Consider the following 17,619-nt stretch of genomic DNA (forward strand, 5'->3'; position numbering starts at 1 on the left):
ACTTGAGCCACACTGTTCATTTGGGTAACGTGTTCTCAAACTTGTTTACTTGTTCACAAAGTTTGAACGCAGTCCCATGTAAATGCATTAAGCCAAAATCCCTCAACCTGAAGGAGAAAGGGTTGACCTTTCTCCTTCAGGTTAACTGAAATTCAGCACTGTACTGCTGTCCCGGGTCTTAGCAGAGACGATCACCACCAGGACCTCGGTCAAACTTCCGCCTCTGATGAAGCACCTCTCAACCATCACGTAGAGGGGAGGGAGCACCATTGCAAAATATGGATATAAATCTGATAACACACATTCAAGTGGTGTAGGGAACTTAATTATTATTATTATTTATTTTATTTTATTTTTTGCATTTAGATATGGCTTTGTTTACTCCCAGCATGCTATATGAGTCACACAAATATGCAGAAAAGAATTAACTCACTAAATAAGCTGATTATTTGTGGGGGTTTAATCAACTTTAAAACCGTCTGCCATTTCATGTACGTTGGTTCCCCTTGTGTCACCAAGCTAGTTGTAATTCTTCTGGGGATGTCCTGCAGTCTCTGGCACCCTTTGGGTCTTGTGAAATATGGATTTTGGCCTCTGCGGATCGGGCTTGTTCCAGTGCATTTTGTAGATGCTTGGTTGACTGATTGATCGATTGGGGTCTGGCAAGGCTGGATGGTTTGTTATGTTTCTTGAGCTGTTGCTGAGCTTTTTCTGTGGCCAGGATATATCGTCCCGCTAGGGGAAGGCAGCGGCCATTGGGGAGCACTGCTATATGGAGTGTTGGGGTACTTTGAGTGCAACAGTGGTGAGATTGGTGGTATGTGCCAAAGCAAAATGTGCATGAATGTCAAGACCAAAGATTTCTTAGTGGAACATTGCATTGTAGTGAAATTATTTCCTTTCAGCCGTCATTGGTTTGATTTTAAAATCACTATGTTGCTATTATCCACTAATAAATATTAGAGATGACTGGAGGGTTTTCAAATTCTTTTTGATGTGTTTTTCAAAAGTTAGCCTTATCTAAACTCCAAATTTGTTGATTTAAATGTATTTTATCAGATTCGATGATTTATTAAGGCTAATCAGTGCTTCCATAAACAGAAGAAATCAGTTGATGTGAGTGCTGATTATTGCTGATTACACACTCGGGTGTGTGGCTGTTGAAAAAAAAAAATTGCCTCACTTCTCTGTAATTTACTTATTTTATTGGACAGTTTCACAACATGCTTGCTATCAGTTTAATATCTGACACAGAACTGCGGTTACAGCCGCCTCATACCATCCGTCTTAATCTGTTCTAATCTACATCTTATTGGTTTTTCCATCAGTCATCCATCAATCAATGATATTTGGGAGTACAATTTATTTTATATCTGGTACTTGTTGCATATACTCATACTGTTTCTGCTCACACAGACACACAGTCTACACTCTCAGCCTTTTTTTACACATTTCAATTTTGAGTTGAAAGTTGTCTAAAATCCGCCTTCAGTTTAGAAATCCAAATAGCTGGGCGATAAATTTTATTCACCGCATTCGACGGTGGGTCAGTGGCTGATTGGTATATACCTCTCAATCACCCCATGGCCTAGTTGTAACAGAAACCACTGAAACTGAGAGAACAGGGGACTACTGTTTGGGTTTCGTTTTTATCACACGGGAAAAACGAGCAAGTCTGTCATTTTAAACGGATAGAGTGGAAGGTAGAAACATGCGGAAATGGCACAGCAAAATAAATAGTGTGGATCACTTTTCTTTGGGTTAAAATTATTAGTTGTGTTCTGTAAGATAAAGTCATTTAAAAGGCTTCAGCTCTCCTGACCAGAATCAACACATCTGGTTTCTAATGAGGGCAAAGCAGCCAGTTAATTAGCAATACCGTCATCAATTACCCGCTGACCAATCGTACAGAAGCACACACAAACCAGATGCTAAACAGCTTTGCTTTTATGACCAGAACAGTTTGCACGTGCCTCAAGGACACATCCTCCTTGACCCAGTTACCGCAGCAGAGAAAACCACAAAGTCCCGCTTCTCCTCCGATCGGCTCCACCAGCTGTTATACAGTGTGAGATATAAATCCATCACCAACCGTTCCGAGGCTTAATTTCTGACCTGAGGGCTATTATTATTCTGGTCCACATGTAAAACAAGTACAAGTCTGATATTGTTTCCACAGGTGTACACATCCAGTTTAAAACATAAGAAAACTGATTTCTGTACCCCCGCATTGTGAGTGGTAGTCAACGCCAGAATAACAACAAATTTGGCAACAGGCCTCAAAATTTTTTACAAAATTAAGATCTTAGAACAGCTTTAAACACTGGAAGTGATTTGCAGCGATGTGGTGAACAGTGGGAGGTAAATTATGCTCAGTGACTTGAAGTGAGCAGGTCCCAACATAAACTTCTCTCAACTTCCAGCAACCACTGAATCCCCAAAGCTATTTAACTTGGATACTTCCATCTATACTGATTTATATTGGTATGGTTCTGTTTTGGACCCTCTCATCCCTTCTGCATTAACTGTAAATCTGTACAAATATATTGTATGTTAAAAATATTTTTCAGATTCATCTTTCTTTAATGCAGGCGTGCTGCATTTTGCTTTTTAAGATTAAGCTTGATTTTTAAAGATTTTCAGATGCAAATAAACAGATCTGACCAATCAGATCACTGCATTTGGCAACAAGTGCGCTCTTATCTCAAAACACTCATCGGTACTGAATATACAAATAGTTATATAATACAGTTTTACTTCAGACACAGCTAGACGCAGGTAAGGGTCAGTCAGCTTTGAAATTATTTCTCTGACTCCCCAGATGTGGTCCCAACTCCGCCAAAGAGCTTAAACTACCCTGAAATATGTACAAAAGCAGCTCTGATATAACTTCAACTCCTGGACCAAACCATGAAATTCTCCCTGCTTCTTACCTCTCGGGAGGATTAGATGAACCCAGAATCTCTGTTTTTCTTTCTGTTGTTTAGAAACATCAGAGCCAGCTCGTCTTGTTTCTGATGCTGGTTTGATAGCTTGGTGCTGAGTTTTGGTGTGTATATACATTACAGCAGCAGTCCCCAACCTACGGGTGACTCACGGGCCGGTACTGGGCCACGAGAGTTGAGGCTTGGGTGTAAAATTTATGGTTTTCAGGGTTTTTACCAGTTTTTATCCTATTTTTTAAAACATTTTTTTTATCGTTAACTCGGTTTCCCTGGGTCTTTATGAATAAATTTTCTGTTTTTTGGTATTGTACTGGTTTAACTGGCAAAAAAGGTTGGGGACCGCTGCATTAAAGGAGAAGTTCTCATCCTAAAAACTCAGAAATTCATGCTTTGTGTAAATGGCCTCAGAGCAGGCAATGCACCTCCCTGCCCTATATAAAGGCTGGAGATGAAGGTGGGTTGCAAAGTGGATTGCAGGTGTGTAGAATAACCAGTTCCACATGTAGAGGAGTCCCAGCTGACCTTTTAGCTGGTCAGCTGTGGGCTTCCTGGTCTATAACACTCTCCGGTTTAATCACCCTGAGGGAAACTAGATGTTAGCGCCAGATTTAATTGGATCCCAACCAGCAGCTGATAAAAGTTGATATAATATCATGACAGCCCAGCGAAAACAGACTTCAGGCTCGGATTTGAATACGAGTGTATCAATAATACATGGTTTGTACAGTATATTTACCAGAGAGTGAGATGAGTATCATCGTGACATGTTCTTTTCCTGCTGCCTCTATTTATGTATCACGCTGCCACTTGTCGGTATTTGATAAGGCTGAGGTTGGCACGCACTTCAAGAATGCCATGATATAAATGAAATTTCTTTGAAACTCTCTCTCTCATTTGCTTCTCAATGCCACTCTCTGGCTCAGTCTCTCTCTCTCCCTCCTCCTGCGCCTCACTCTCTCTGTCTCCATGTAAGTCATCCCTCCTCTCCCTCTGCTCACCCTATAATCAAGTCTTTTTCAAGTTGCTTTCCAAAGTCCCATGCTCCTCTTCTGTCTCGCACATCTTCATCTCTCGCCTCGTTCTTCATTCCCCCTCCTCCTTCAAATTTCTTTTGTAGAGACACGGGGAAACGTGGCCCTGTTGAGAAGGCACTCCTATTAGTGGACAATACAGGGCAGGGATTTGTGTACAGTCCATTACTTTATACACTCACACCATTACTGCGGGGTCACGGGACAAAACTGATTGTGACACGCTGCATTTTTCTTCATAAAAGCCATCTGGCGTCTCCAAATGAAAGAGGGTGACAGTCCTTTGATTTACGCTATGTTATCACTGACACTTGGATTTGTAATGTAGCTTTGATGTCATTTTTTTCAGCCCAACACTCAGTTTTAACCATTAATAGACTTGATATGCAGATTGTACGTTTATCAGCCTATCAGGGAAATAAGTGTGCGCTTGGGGGCCTGCCTTCATTTTATATATTTTTTTCTGCATGATATGTTTTAAACTAGGGGAAATATTGCAGGCAAAGGCATCGAATCTTCTCAATTCCTTCCTGATGACAGATTTCATTTTAACCATGCGGTGCACGGCACACAGGCTGTTTGATGTTCTGGTAACTGCAAATGTTCTTGGTGTTTTGTAGTACAACAGCAGGAAAAGTCAGAAATATTAGGCCTGTAAAGGTATGGCATTTGCCAAACGCCCATGACATTTCTTCTTGATAAGGAAAGTAAACCCCCATGAAAGTGAGTGGAAAAGTAGGAGAGACACCGAGTGGTTGGGGTGGATGGGGGTGGGGTGGGGGTGGATGGGTGGGCGGTGTCCGCGTTTGTCAGCTCAGTTTGACGTCCTAAAACCAGGCAACCAGATGGACAGACGCTGAAAGAACAGGCAGATCATTATCATGACTGAGATTACGGCAAAGTGGGTTTGATGAGACATCATGACACTGAGAGCTAACAGGACATTGTGGGAGCATGGTGCACGTCAGCGATGACTCACTGACATTGTCCCACGCTTACAGACATGCACACACAAACACACAGCAAGCCCGTAAATCAAAGTTAGGGGGAACTCACTTTTTTATTCCTGAATTATTTTGAGCTTGACAGTTTTTATTAACGGTGGGAACAGCAGTTGACAGCTGGCTTATTCTCTTCTTCTGGAGATTTCAACAGTATCACACAGATTTCATCAGCAGATTAAGGTTACCTATATTTAATGGAAATGCAGGTGTATCCAGCGTGTTTGTTTCATTAAAATCAATGCTGTGCCTCGTATAATGCTAGGAATCACTGAGATGTTACTGCTATGCTGGATTTTTGAAGCCAAGCTTTATGAACTTAAAGAGTGGAGTGCCATGTTATTGGCTAAAGTAACAGACTGATAAAATACTAGTATTTCCCCCAGTAAATCCAAAGTAGACACTTTTTGGATGGTCTGTTCTGCACAACAAGCCATAATATTAGCCAGCCAATCCATTAAAAATGCTCCAGCAGCACACACACAGTGAAGAGTGGATGAGGCCTAGCAGATGCTGATAGGCTGCCTAACTCAATTATCCAGGTGGATGACCCCACTCAGAGTTGCTGCGAGATGAGAAAATGATTTTTCTTTCTTTTTTTTTAGTTGTTTTTTTTTTTTGCGGCCTGTAAATATAATTTTAATGCTGTAAAGTTGGCCATTTTAGAATGGAGTCTATGGGCATTGACTCCCTTTTGGAACCAACCTCAATTGGCACTGAGAGAAACTTCAGTTTGCCTCCTTTGATATGTTAGCTTTATTTTTCAGGCCTATGGGAAGCACTGATACTACATTAAAAAATTCTCCTTTTTATTTAACTAAACTGAACATCCTCTAAGTCTTCTCATTTATGTTGACCAAAGCTGACCTTCCTTAATCTTTCATGAATCTAGAGACAGCAACGGTTGCATTATTTTCTGCAAATAAGTAAATACTTCTGCCTACTCCTTTTCAAACAAATAATGGAATCATATTTTGTAATGATTGTGAAGGCACATGTTTGAAATAAAAATGAACTGAACTGAACTGAACTGAATTTTGTCTATAAAATACCAAGAAAAATTACATATTACATGACTCTACAGGTATCTGTTTCAGTGTGTGAGCAATCAAGCCAATGATGGTCTTTATCCATTCTGACCAATAGTAGCAAGTATCATTTAATACAATCTAATATTAGATTGTACCAGGACCAGGTGGGGTATGTTTTCCGATTCTTTGAGTAAATTTCAAAAGGTTGTCTTTGCCACACTAACAAAACGCTAGGACGATGTCATTAACAGGGGTGATGCTACTGTGCTCTTCTTTCTGTGATAGAGTTTGGCTTTTTTACAAGCCCTAACCGTTTAGCCATAAACATAGCCAAGCAGTGAATATTAGCCAATCAGATGCAAAGTAGTGGGATATTCACACAGTACATCTTAACCTGTAGCCTTAGACTTATGTGAGCTAATTGGGGACATGCCCAGATATTTTAGGGTTAGGGTTAAACAATATTATTATTTTTAAAATATTGGTGTAAAGAAATTCTTAAAATGTAGAATGAATTATTTGTTACTGGACTTAGGAATTAGATCAAATTATAATGGCAGAGCAGCCATTATAATTTGGCACCGGTCACAGAAGGAAGCTGCTTTCAGAACTTGAGATTTTGCATTGTGTAAAATAATGCCTGACTGTTTGCCTGCATCAGGATTGTTTGTTGCAGGCAAACAGTGCAAATGTGTTGAGGTTTCACAGGCAAGTGAGTACTAACCACATGACATTAACTTGTCCGCCATGTTGGACATGTGACAATCATGGTGACAACGTAGGATCAAGTGAATAAGGCACTACTCATTCAGAGACTGGTCTGTAGCCATCTGGCAACCATTGGATGTAATAGGAAAAATGAGTATTCCCCAACTGGATGCTAGTGTATGGTGGAGGTGGATGGCAGTTGTAGGGAGATGACTGCTAAAGTTTGAGTCACACAGGCCTACAGACCAGGCGGTAATCCCGTGACAACCATCTGTGGCTAGGAAAAAATATGTATTCTCCAAATAAGTGGCAAAAACCACAAATGCTATCTCTGAGTTGTACTGAAACTTTGAAGAGTGCAACACAAAATGGGCATAGAGACCATTCACCTGCGAGTAAAAGTGGCACCGTTCGAAAACACACTGGGTGCAGCATAAGAGCTGAGGCACAACTTTTACTTCGCCATCTCTAGTTTGCATCGCACTTATTCATCTAGTAGTTAACAAATATTTACTGACAAATACGAAAACCTGCAGTCAACCGTGGTTATCTGCTAGCAACCAGGTTTTTCGGTGCAGCACCATTTTTGCAACCACTTTCACCCAGCAACAGCTAGCAACATCCAGGAAACACAGCAAGCAAGTTGGGGAATATACATTTTCCACTAGCAAACAGTTGTTGTATCACATCCAATATGGCAGACAACTCTTGAGCAATGAGAAACCTAAGTAGACAAACAGATGCATGAACAGCCCGTCACTTTAATCTTCAGTGACTTAATTACTTTTTGCCAGAGTCGGTGTGTTAGGCGTGTAGTGTTAGGCTCTACATGGCACATAAAAAACAGATAAGTAGAATTTTGAGATCCACGTGTCTTTGGTTCTATTAATGCTTGTATTGAAATAATTTCACTCTAGCCTCTTTTTATGTTAATATTCAACTAGATATTTGGTTATCTAAAATCAGTGTACTGAAATAAATACGAATGTGACACAAACAAGGCCGAAAAAAAATAACTTAATGAACCAAAAAAAAAAGAATTTTTTTTTAACCACTCCTATTGACTGCTGAGTCAAACAGTTCATTTTGGACGCTGCTTCCAAGTAGACACACAGTACACTGATGCATGTCTGCTAACATATGTCAGCACGAGGCAGGTTTTTGTGTACAAATCCTAGAACAACACACCTATGGATGTTTTCGCTTTATACAAGCTGATTTTCAGATGTATTAGAATTGCGTATTATAAGCAGACAGTTTATATTTGTTTATGTTTAAATTTCTGCTAAATAACTGTCTGCCTTTCTGTGAAGCCTTCTTTTTTGGCTTTTCTAACATTTGTGTTTGATAAAACTTTCTATCTAACGTGTATCTTTGCCTTCCATGAGGCCCCCGTGGAGCCCCAGAGGCAAGATAAGGTGTACATCCTGTCTTGACAGTAATTTGAGTTTAAGCCCAAGATTCATACCATATATCAGTCTGTCACAGTCCCATCCTTCCTGTCACTCGCTGCTGCACTATCTAATATAGCAGCAATGCCATAAAATTAATCTTTAAAAAGATTTCTGATGTGGCATCCCTGTCAGTTTTGGAGAGGAGCCTGTGGAGAGAGAGAGAGAGAGAGAACTGTCACCATGTTGCGAACGCACACTCGCATATTCACGCTCTCACACATATGCATGCACACTCTCAGACAGCTAAGTGTCAGAAAAGTCCACTGTGTCATATAAAAGATGCAGCCACCCCCCTGGGCAACGCACAGATAGTGGCTCGTAGAACTGCACACGCACCAACTGTCAGTCATTTATTGGTGGTCAGGGTGGGGAGGGGGTACTGTGTGGGAGGGTGTCCTGCATACTTTTTAAATTTGTGAAAGTGTGTGTGCATGAGGGATGCATATTTGTTTATGTGCATGGACCAAATCCAGACTGCCTTAAAACGTTTTGATTTCCACATACACAGTGAAGCAGCGACAAAATAAAACGTGTGGAGGAAAAAAAATTAAAGAAGGCCAAAAGTTTTGGTGACGAAAAGAAGAAAAGCGAGGCATCGGGGGTGAAGAGAGAGACTGAGAGGATGAGACATGAGAAAGTGTGATAAGAGCTGTAGAAGACGATGATGTGCTGCGAGATGGAGCCACAAGTGAATCAACGCGTGTCTTTCAACGCGGAAAAAGAGGTGAAGCGGGGACAAGGGGGAAAAAAGAAGTCGAAACACGGAAAAAGTTGGTTCAACAAAACCTCTTAACAAGATAGGATCGCTTATCTAACAGAGGAGCAGGAAAAAAAGAAGAAGAAAAAATATCAAATGTGGCTTTCATATCAATTTCACATTAACATCAGATGCGCCTGTTGTCAGCATGCGGTGGGCTTTTTACTCCGGGATGAATTGCAGTAGAAATATGACAGTAAATCAAACTCCAAGCCACCCAATTCATTGCTGAAGAAAGTTGAAAACAGGTTTCCAGCTTCTATGCTAATAGTTGCATTGAGACGATGAATGAGGGGATCCCCACACATTTAATCATAGGCGTTCTAGTTAAAACATCCACCCTGAGTCACTGATTTAATCCATCTGCCCCGTCTGTGTTTGATCAATGGATGCATTTGTTGAAATTGTGGCATGAAATTGCTTTTTTCCCCCCCCTTCCCCATTCAACACATCTCTAGTGGGATATTTCTACCCCACCAATTCTATTGCTTGAGCCCTGAGCTATTATTACTGGTGATTCCATTTGATTGTTACTCGTTTTTACTGTACAGTTTCATGTGAAATGAGCAGAGCACAGATTGGCTTAATGCCACAGTAGATAATGGATTTGATTGACTTGCCTGCTGCAGTCAAACTTGTCCCAGGGCCCGGATGGCAGCTTGTGTTATTTTCAAGTCTTAATGGATTTAGCTCAACTGTGTTAGCGATAGAGTTTGATTTCACTGTAAATGCTAAACTGCTAATCTGCCTAGCCTTCAACTTGTAATTTACAGTATACTTCTTATCAACGACCAAGACTGTCGGAGCCGGGGCTCGAACCGGCAACCTTCCGATTACAAGACGAACTGCCAACTCTTGAGCCATGATTAAAATAAACGTGCTCACTGAAATTTGCTTTAGTTACCCATATGTCTATGCAAACATACCATTACTCTTTTATCAGTAGGAAGTGCATAAAGTATGTTATTTGTAAGCTTTCACTTATACTGGGAAACATCATAAGTATAGCTCATAAGGTTTTGCTGCTAATGGCGAGTTCAGGTTAAAGCATTGCAGTGGGGTTTTGTTGGGTTTTTTGGGTTTTTTTGCAACCTCTCCAATATCTGTTTTTTACCTTCAAAACATACCTCTGCTTGCACACCAGAGAGGCTCTAGTCTGCAAATGAGCCCCTCTGTGCCCGTCTGTGGCACAGCAGCCTTCAGTGTTGACTATTACTTGTGACATGCAACCAAGTTGTGTGGGTGGGATGTTGCCTGAGACCACCGAATGGTGGCTTCAGAGAAAGTGTGGGGGCTGCATCAGAGCCAAAGTCACACATTTTTAAAAGTAATTTATTTTATCGGGTGTTGTTAAAAAAATTCAAATAACATGAATCTCAGGACTAACTGAGATCAGTAGATGCTTTGTCTTGGTTTGACAGGGGACGTCTTCTTAAATATATGTGAGAAATCTGGTTATGTTTCACTTTAAAGAGTCAGATATTGTGCATGACCTTGTAAGAGCCAAAACGAGCCCCTTACAGTCCATGGGATATGCAGAATTTGCATGGAATTTTTGCATTCTTCTTTACAAGTAACACCTTTTCACTTCTCACACAGCAATTTGATCATTTCTTAATATACAAATAATGATTAGCGCAGCTTTAACAATTCAGCTGTTATGTTTCCATGTGAAAATATTGTTTAGGGTTTCTTTCTCTTTTTTCTTCTTCTTTGTTTTGGAATTCACAAGTATAAAGCTCTGACAGGATTCTGAATTATTCCTTAAGGTGTGGCTGGATGAAATAGTTTACTCGCTGCATGCTTCTCTTAGCAGCCCCTCCCTTTCATGAAATTATGGATTCCACCTGGGGTAGAAGCACTATAATTGGCCCACCGATCAGAGAGATTGAAGAGGTTAGAGTGACTTTGTTGAGGCATTTGATTAGAAATGGTAATAGGTTTGGTATGGTTAAGGTCAGGGTTATGATCTGGAACAGACCTCATCACTATCTACCCCCCAGCACACTCACACACAAACAATTCCCCCAAAACCCCATCCAATCTGATAGGAGAAAAGTGCTTCAAGCATTATGGGTTAAGGCCTCATCTAACACCCGTGGGAAATTATGGCAAAACAAGGCAGGGAGATGCACAGTGACTGATTATGTTGGTGTGAAATAACAGAGAGGGAGACACAGTGAGAGAAAATGACAGAAAAGTGGATACAGCCAGAGAGTGAGGTTCAGTTAAATAGAGTGAAAAATTGACTTTAGAGAGAATAAAGCTAATATCGTCCCATCACTAATTTTCTGCCCTTTAGTGTGATGATCTGCTGATCTTTGTGGTGGCCTGCTGAGGCAACTGACTGTCTGGGTGACTGGTTTGTCACCTTTTTATTTGCTACAAAACTGCTGGAGCTAGTATGGTATGTTTATACTAGAAAGCTATAAGGTAGCTATAAACTAATATACACTCACCAGACTCTTTACTAACCACACATTGTTAGTACCTGGTTTGACCCCTTCTTGCCTTCATAATTGCCAAACTTGCTTGTAGCATTGTTCTAAGAATATGCTGGAAACATTGCCAACATGGCCCATGTTGGTATTATGGTGTCACACATTTGCTGCATCCAAAAATCTCCTATTCAACCACATCCCAAAAAGGTTTTGTTGGACTGAGATCTGGTGACTGTGGAGGACATTTGAGTGCAGAGAACTCAGTGTCATGTTCAAGAAACCAGTTTGAGATGATCTGAACTTTATGACATGACACATTATTCTGCTGGAAGCAGCCATCAGAAGATGGGTACACTGTGGTCATAAAGGGATGCACTCATCAGACCAGGCTTGTTTCTTGCCCATTCTGATGCTCAGTTTGAACTTCAGCATGTCCTGTTGACCACAGCTCCATGCTGAAATGTATTAAGTTTCTTCCATGTGATTGTCTGATGAGATATTTGCATTTGTGATACAATCTACTATTGCTTGGGGTACAAATGGGAAAAATCTACTACTTTCACCCTCATCTTATTCTGCCCATCATCCATCCAGCCAGCCATATGATATTTTTCTGATTAACTTAGAAGAAATAAGTAGGCACATTTATTAAACTGGAAATTCAACATGCTGTATGAATAAAAACAAAAACACATCGATTTTGGTTAGAACTGACTCTAAGGTATTCAAAATTCATTTTAAAGGCTTATACTTTTCCTTCCTTTTCTTTTGTTTTTTTTTAGTTGAAAATGTGAAAAAATATAAAATGTAATTTTTGCCTGATTGCATGTGTTGTTATTCGAGTCGTTGAAATAGTCTCTGTAGTTTCATGTCACAATGGCAGCACTCTTCCCCTGTTAACTGTAAGACCATCAGAGGAACGACCACTCTGAATGGTCTCCCCCCCTCTTTATCTCTTGGGAGATGAAGACAAAGGAAAATATGAAGGTGGGAAATTGAGGGGAAATTGAGAAAGACCGAAGGTGTGGGAGGGGGTTGGAGTGAAGAGCGGAGGCAGAAGGAGAAAAGTAGAGGTGGAGAGGAAGGTGGTGGAAAAAACAGATCTGGTTCATTGAAGCGGCACTAGCCCACAGTCAGAGACAAAGACCTGAGAGCATGAGTGCGTGATCCTTAACTAGAACACTGGAAATTATAGACTGTATGTGCTATTGCATGTGTGTGTGCCAGAGAGAGAGGGGGATGAGAGACAGGAAGAGAGGAGGAACGATATAGGGAGACTAAGAACAGCCAGAATGGTGCTTTGTACATGCACACAGACACACACACTGGGTTAGAAATATTAATACAGCTTCAGCCAGGGGTTTTGTTTAGGCTTGCAAGCCAAACAGCCCATTCATCACCACACAGATCTCAAGATTATTTTGGAGCTGCAGCTTCATCTTTTTACTGGGTTAAATAGTGCACTGATAAATACATTCCTCAAGTTCAATACATCAATGCCAGTGCAGGCTGCAATTTAATTGTTTTGTGTTCTACTGGTGAACATGGAGTAATCTTTTTTTTTTCTTTTTCGCCTCCCAGTGTGTTGAACAGGTTGTGAACTCTACAACTCTTAATATCTGCATTATTTATGGGTTTGGAAAAATGAGCTTAATCTCTAATGTGTCACATTTTCTCTTCCTGTGGTGGTGGAGCCTTGTTGAGAGAGCTCACTGCAGCTGGATGAATACAAAGGGGATAATACGCTTTTTATTATTAGTCCCAGTCTGGGGCCGAGCTATATTAGAAATGCTGTAACCTTTGTGATACACATGCACAAAATCCTGAAACAGGGCTCAATAGAAAAAAGAGAAAACAGAAAAGTCTCTTTTTTGTTTATTTGTTTGTTTATTTTGGAGGAGTATTACCACATAATTTCATAATGGCTCTGCTTTAGTATAGTTGATTTTTTTTAGGTGATTAGCTTAGGTTAGCATGTACGCGTAAAACTGAGGGAAAACAGTTATCTTGGTTCCTTCTAAAGAAATATTAAAATACATATCAAAACTTAAAGCTCACTAATACATATTTCCTGTTAACATTTATTAACTTAGAGATTTTGTAAGGTGGGTTTTCTTAGCTCAGACTAGCTAGGCTAGCTGTTGCTCATTGCTAAGCTAGTTAACCTTCTTCTGGCTACAGGAACCAGTACAAGAACCAGCATACACTAAAAAAATGTAATGGAGTAATGGACTTTACAATGAGGTATAAGGAGAGCTAGACCCCCTCCCTCTCATTTCCACCCATGATTGCATTAATATTACAGTACAGTAGAGCTCAAATTGACGTCCACTAGTTAAAGAATTATTCATTCATTTTTTTTCTACTGACGTTTCAGAAAATCTTTTATATGAAGAGTTTGTAGCCTTGAACCAAGCTAACCAGCTGTGGGGTGAATCATGAGTAGAAAAATATTTGATTTGGGGGAAAAAAGTCAAATAAAATAATGGAAATTTTTTAAAAACAAAAAGTACAAGACAGCATTTGTAGTTACTTTTATTGGTGAAAGAACTGTTCGTCACATAATGAATCGCAAACAGAGTCCAAAGCGAACGACTTCCACCCTTCTCTGATTGAATCCTTTTTATCATCAGTGTTTTTTATGGTTAATGATAATACTGTGTTGTAATATCTTTGGATTTTTTTTTTTTGTGTTTGTGTGTGTACAGTAACGCAGTGCCCCTTATGTGTACTAAAATATAGCTCAGTTATGGATGTGGTATTGCACTTCGAGCCTGACTAGAGTCACCGCTCGGGCGGTTTCTGGAGTTTCACAAAAGCGACCAGCCAACATAACCAATTAGAGAGGTCACTGTTTTATTTCAGGATTAGGTAGAGTAGTTGTTTTCTGTAGCACTGTGAATAAAATGATTGATGTCACACGCATACTATCAATTCATAACGTGATAGCTTATAGTAAATATGGTTTTGATGGTCGACATAATTATGTGGCTCATAATTAAAAGCCCTTTTGGAGAATATTAATGGGATTTTTTACTTCCAGAACCTCACTGCTGACCTCTTTTTTGGGGAGGCAGCAGGGGGGACATTGAAATTTTGATGGCCAGGGGCAGTACCCCCCAGGCCCCTGGACCCCCTTAACCACACCCTTGCTGCAGACTCATATTTAACATACAGATATAGGAATGGTATCAATTTTCTCATCAGATTCTCACAAGGTCCAAAACAATAAAATAAAATAAAACTTTTCTTAAAGTGTCTAAATATTCCTTGTTGAATATAACAAGCAAGATTAACGGCTAAAATCGATGTCTGAGAGGATGCCATTTAGAATTAGACATGACTCATTTTCTTTCTCAACGTCAGTTTTCTAAAGGAAATATTTCATATATTTTATAATCAAAGCTAAAAAAAGTAAAGCTTTTTCCAAACTACTTTTTGTAAAATGTATTTCCCTTATCTAAAATTAAACACCACAGCTCCTTCTGTTTGCTCATTCCCCGAGTGGTTAGCGATTTAGCCAAACTAATTTAGCCAAGCATCTTAACGCATTATTCTTGTCATGTCCATAAATGCTTCCTTCACAGAATGAGAAGAGTTGGCATCGCATTCTCTCGGGTCTTCATAACATTTTGCCAAATTCAGCCTTTTAACGAGAATTACTTGTGATTTGAAAATGCCTGTTATGAAAGTACTGATGGATGATGCTGTGCTGGAATCATTATTACCTGTTTCCCCAGCATTTCAGCAGGTGTATAGAGTGAGAGGAGCATTGACGGAAACGGGGGGGAGGGAGGAGGTGCGAAGAATGAAGAAATATAGTGAAAAAGAAGAAGACAGAGAGAAAGCTGCGGCGACGCAGTGACAGGCACGGGGAGAGTGATGGCAGAGAGGGAGCAAGAGAGAAAATTAGAGAGATTTTACTCATTAAAAAGAGGAGCACAACAAGGGGAGATGGCATTAATCAGAGCTCTGCGCTAATGAGGCATTTACTCATTATGCTGAAATAGAGAGAGGCCACGGAAAGAAGAAGAATAAGAAGGGGAGAAAAGGGGGGAAGGGGGGTGAGATCACAATATAAATGAATGGAGAGAGAAAAAGAGAGAGCAGGAAAAAATTAAGTAACGGTACAGAAAGAGGTGACAGAGCCAAGTGCGGATGTGGTGGGAGGTTAAGAGGGACAGGCAAGGACAAGATAAGGTGGGATATATGGAGTAGAAACAGGTAATGTAAGAACAGGGTTTCTATTTAAAGCTCTCTTTAAGGATTTATGTGCTTCAATAGAAGTGACTTTAAATGCAGACAGTGTACTTATGGGACTGTTGTGAGGATGCTATGTAGACTTTGTTTCATCTTCTTCTTGGGTAACATCAAACCACAATAGGCACACTTTCTTGCAACAAAAACTAATAGATTTTTTTTTCTAAATCTGAGTGGCACACACAAGAAAATCGGTTTTATGATGTTTTTTTTTGTCTTTCTATATCTTAGTATAAAGATTTATGGTGCTTTTAAAGAGCATTAGGGCCTCTCATTCGGCTAATGGCGAAGTAACACATGGACAGACGCCCGTGTGGTTCGCATGGTTGTCTGTTTAATGATCTATGCCTCCTCTTGCTAAATGGAGTCGTTAATATGTGCATTGTTTAATCCGAGACGACAATCATAGCTGATTCATTGTGCGTCTTTGAGGCTTTTAGAAAATGTAATGACGAGGAGCCTCTACAGATGCTCCACACTGGGCCCATTTCAGCGTTGCTGAACTGAAATGGCTTACCACAGAAAATGTAAAAGTTTAGAGTTTGTTCCATCAGTGAGGGGACTATTCATGCTTATTTGGACATAAAGTGTGACAGCTGCTTTCTCTGTTTTAGGTAATTAACAAATCTGTACGATATAAGGCAATCCTGCCTCATATGAGTACACGCTATCAGACTGTAGCTAGTGGCTTTGTGATGTTGTGCAGTTATGTAGGTAAAATGCTGACGTCAGCTGCTAGCACGCTTACCGTGTTCTCTTCTTGCAAATTAGCATTACAGTAAGTTGCCGTTTAACTCTAAACACAAAGTACGACACAACAGTGGTGCAGTTAGAGCTGGAAAGTTTTAAATCAAAGTGGCAGCGCAGTAAAGGTCTGCGAGCGAAAGTCATCCGGAGATGTAGAAACCTGCTGCTGATGCTAGAAGAAAAGTTAAGGAATCGCCAGTCATTAGGGCTCTTCCACTCAAATGAGTTTCTGCAGTTTTATGGAAATACATGGCAGTATGTGAAAAGATAATTAAATCTGGGTCAGAGCGGTATAGTGAATGATGTTGCTGACATTTATGGAGCCACGTTGGCAGTGCAGCTATAAACCCCCACAGTAAAGTTAACGCTCTAGTGACCCTACCATAAACCTAACCTTAAGTTTCAGATCATAAAAAAATGGGGGGGGGGCTTTTAATGTGTTTTAGTGAGTATTAGTGAATATTTATTCCTTCGTCCCATGATTAGCAAGGCAAAAATCACAGATGCTAATTACTGATAGGTTGATTCTGATTCTGGTTAAGTTTCCAAGTCATCATTGTCATAGTGATAATGATGACAGTAGCTGCATGTGCACAATTCACATCCAGGCCCAGAATCACTGGTATGACTTTTTATTAGGTACGCCTTGCTAGCACCAGATTGGACTACCTTAACTCTTCGTGGCACAACAAGTTGCTAGAAACATGGCTCTGAGATTTTGATCCATGTTTACTTGATAGCATCACACAGTTGCTGCAGATTTGCCGGCTACATATCCATCATGCAAATCTCCCACTCCACCACATCTCAAAGGTGCTCTATTAGATTGAGATCTGGTGGCTGTGGAGATCATTTGATTACACTGAACTCATTGTCATGTTCAAGAAACCAGTTTAAATGATGCTCAGCTCGTGCACAGGAAGAAAATATTTCCACTACGAAGCAGGATGGTTCCACGCTTTCATGTTGTTTATGCCAAATTTGCCCTTTTCTCATCTCTAAAAGATGGCTGTGTGGGAAAATCCCAGCAGATCAGCAGCTTCTGAACTACTCTGACTGTCTGCCCGTCTGGCATTTGCAACCATGCCACGCTCAAATTCCCTTAAAATCACCTTTCTACCCTACTCTGACACTCAGTTTAAACTTCAGCAGGTCGTCTTTACCATGCCTACATGCCTAAATGCACTGAGGTGCTGCCATGTGTCTAAATAGACATATGCATCAATGAGCAGCTGAACAGGTAT

The 17,619-nt window shown here is 40.3% G+C and overlaps 1 protein-coding gene across 1 annotated transcript in view; it reads left to right on the forward strand.

The window, feature by feature from the left end:
• The window catches only part of nkain2 (sodium/potassium transporting ATPase interacting 2), a 92,932-nt gene that overhangs the window by 54,134 nt on the left and 21,179 nt on the right, over positions 1 to 17,619 (forward strand). The gene's annotated exons all lie outside the window — the stretch shown is intronic.

The sequence above is a fragment of the Pundamilia nyererei genome, unplaced genomic scaffold (assembly GCF_000239375.1).
Source record: "Pundamilia nyererei isolate P.nyererei 1_Seehausen unplaced genomic scaffold, PunNye1.0 scaffold00013, whole genome shotgun sequence".
Classification (NCBI taxonomy): domain Eukaryota; kingdom Metazoa; phylum Chordata; class Actinopteri; order Cichliformes; family Cichlidae; genus Pundamilia; species Pundamilia nyererei.